This window comes from Nematolebias whitei, chromosome 6, assembly GCF_014905685.2.
Source record: "Nematolebias whitei isolate Nwh7 chromosome 6, NemWhi1, whole genome shotgun sequence".
NCBI lineage: Eukaryota > Metazoa > Chordata > Actinopteri > Cyprinodontiformes > Rivulidae > Nematolebias > Nematolebias whitei.
The window spans coordinates 12,803,251-12,806,850 of NC_056503.1; positions in this window are offsets into that span (position 1 = coordinate 12,803,251).

Consider the following 3,600-nt stretch of genomic DNA (forward strand, 5'->3'; position numbering starts at 1 on the left):
CTTTTAAAGAATTCTGCTTCCGGTCACTTTTAGTAAGTCCTGATTGGTTGAAGCAACCAACAGGGGTGTGGTTCTAGTGATGTCAAAGGGTTTTTTCAAGTCAAGAAAACAGCAAGAATGTTTTAGGAACAGACAGAGAATTGTTTTGGCGAAGTGAGAAACACTGCAGGTTCCAGTTTTCTTATTTACTGTCTGAGAGTTTTAAAAACACGACAGCCCGTTCTAACAACTTGTTTTTTGACTGTCTCTGACTTTTGACCGACATCACTCGTTCTCATTTCAGACAGAAAATCAAAATGCATAATTACTTTGTAAAATAGACATTTAACTTGATTTCTAATTTAAATGAGGATTAAAAAAATCATTATTACTGTTTCACAGTTGATTTAAAATGAGTGGTTCACTTCAACATTTAGAAATGGTATGAACTAAACACACTTTTGATTATCAAGATATTGTAAAATAGTAATGATAATATAAAAAAGAGAGTGTTCTTTCAATTGATTACTTCAGGATACAATTAGAAAGTCTCTGGATGAGCTAAGTTGTATTTCTGGATTCAAATCAATGAAACAACAGTTCCTGTCCCATGAAGGTCTTCAGAGGCAGGTTTTGGTCGGAGGCCTAGTCCACTACAATTATAAACAAAACTATAAATAAACAGGATTATCCATATTATTTTATTGATAAAGATATTGAAAACTATAATATGAATGAAATAGCTAACAGTTGTAATAATTTTTTTGTAAATATTGGACCTAATTTATCTAAAATGATCCCTGAGCTGCCACATACTAAACCAAATTTAAATAAAATAATAAACAGGAACCCCAACTCAATGTTCCTCAGTGCTGTGACTGAAAAAGAAATGGTCGACATTGTAAATAAATGTAATAATAAACAGTCTACTGACTTACATGGGATTAATATGAAACTGGTAAAGCATGTCATTGAGGGGATTTCTAAACCATTTACATATATTAGTAACTTGTCATTTCAAACTGGTTCATTCCCAAGTAAAATGAAAATAGCTAAAATATTGCCGTTATACAAAAATGGGAACAAACATCTCTTCACCTACTATCGACCTGTCTCTCTGCTGCCACAGTTCTCTAAAATATTAGAAAAATTATTTAATAACAGACTGGAAACATTCTTAAATAAACATAAATTAATCAGTGAAAGTCAGTACGGCTTCAGATCAGGAAGATCAACAATGCAAGCCTTTTTAGAAACTGTAGAGGAGATAACTACTGTGATGGATATCAAGAAAATTGCCGTGGGGGGGTGTTTGACATCAAGAAGACATTTGACACAGTCAATCATGATTTATTAATAAAAAAAACTTGAACGCTATGGGATAAGGGGAGTAGCACTAGACTGGGTTCAACATTATTTGAAAGGCAGACAGCAGTATGTGAAGTTAGGAGATGTTTGTTCTGGATGTTTGGACATTGATTATGGGGTTCCTCAGGGGTCAGTCCTGGGTCCCAAACTGTTTATAATTTATGTAAATGATCTATATATTGTACCTGAAATAATGAAAAGTATATTATTTGCTGATGATACAAATATTTTTTGTGTTGGAGATGACATGGAACAACTGTTAAAGGATGTAACTAATGAACTGAATAGACTTAAAATGTGGTTTGATGAAAATAAGCTGTCCTTGAACCTAAACAAAACAAAAATAATGTTATTTGGGAACTGTCAATCACATACAGAAATTCAAATACAAATAGATGGGGTTAAAAAAGAGCTCATGAAAACAAATTTCTTGGTGTCATTATTGATAATAAACTCAACTGGAAACCACATAAAATATGTTCAAAGTAAAGTCAAGAAATATCGCCCTCTTAAACAAAGCCAAGACAGTCATAAAACAAAAAGCATTACATGTACTCTACTGTTGGCTAATCTTACCTTATTTAAGTTATTGTGCAGAAATCTGGGGAAATAATTACATAACTACACTACAGGCATTAACAATACTACAAAAAGAGCAGTAAGAATAATCCATCATGTGGAATATTTAGAAAGCACTAATACACTATTTGTAAAATCTAAATTATTAAAGTTCATTGACATAGTTAAACTACAGACAGCTCTAATTCTTTACAAAGCAAAAAATAAACAATTACCAGAAAACATTCAAAACCTGTTTAAGACTAAGGAGCAAATCTATACATTAAGGAAGGAATCACAGTTTAAAATATGCAAATTTAGAACTACTAGAAAAACTTTTGTGTATCAGTAAGTGAAGTCAAACTGTGGAATAATTTGAAAATTGAACTTAAACAATGTCCACGTGCACGTTGCTGCTGCTGAGAAACACGGCCCCTTATTCTTTATCAGAATACTTTAGATAGAAAAAAGGAAGAACCACGAGGATAGTGGTATTACAAAAAAGATCTCTTCACATCTTGTCCTATCAAGACACGATTTGAGACATAAAAAACTCTACCAGCAAGCACATTTATAAACATGATGACATATGCATTTGATGTCAAAACGTTGAGATTTGTCCATGAGCGTTATTCAGATAGGCCACAGTTCTGATGTTGTTTTAGCCAGCATTTCTGATAAGCCTGCACAGAAGTTCTCTGAGGGGTGGGGGTTGCGATAGACAAAGCTTTGTCCCTAGTTACCCAGGAGAAATTTGATAGTCGGCTCATATTCGAGGCCAAACGAGGAGTCAGATTCAGATAAGCCGAAATTGTTGATTTTCTTCAGGCAGACTGTTTTTAATCGTCAGCCTTGAGTCCTGCTGGAACTTTCCGGTCCAAAATAGCCAAATGTATGGGTATTTCCACTCCACTGATCAGTGTTATGAGCTTTCCTCAAGGTCGATCCCAACATGCTGGCGAGTCCTAGAAGACACAGGTGGCCTGCGATTCTCACAAATCCCCTCCATCTTACGGTTTAGCTTGTACATCAGCTGATTTTGAGTACTCATAGCATGAACCAAACCTTCATATTGACTCGGAAACTTTGTCATGGCTGAAACTGCTGCCCAAGTCTTCTTCAAAAGTTGATAAAACAGAGCCCCACCGATGCCAAAGAGCAGTAACCCTGCTATCACAAATCCAAATATATAAACATCTTCAGCGTCCCCCTGAGACAGAACTGAGAGACACATCAGCTGCCAAACTCCCCACGGATCTCTAACGTACCCTGCAGCGTGAGTCTCAGCCGGACAAGAGGGTTCTCCAGGACCCTGTCCCTTTATTGAAAATATTTTGTCGATTGTGTTCAAAGTCCAGCTCACCAGATCCATAATCATATTTTTCGTTCGGGAGATGTGTACCAGGAGCTTCAAGACACACAGAGAGGAAATCAGGAGGAAAAGGAGAATGAGGAGAGGGAGAGCAGGAGCTTCCGCCTTGAGCGAGAGCCAGAGGAGAAAACTTACTTAAACTTAAAATGTATTGTTTTTGGCAGAATACTGTGTCGCTGTGTTTGTTTTCCCTCTACTAGTTTAACCACAGTGGCTACAAACATTCTTCCTGGTTCTATAAAATCCACAACGGCAACAAAAAAATCAGAATCAATTTATTTATTTTTAAATTAAATTATAATTGAACAATGCAAAGTTTTTCC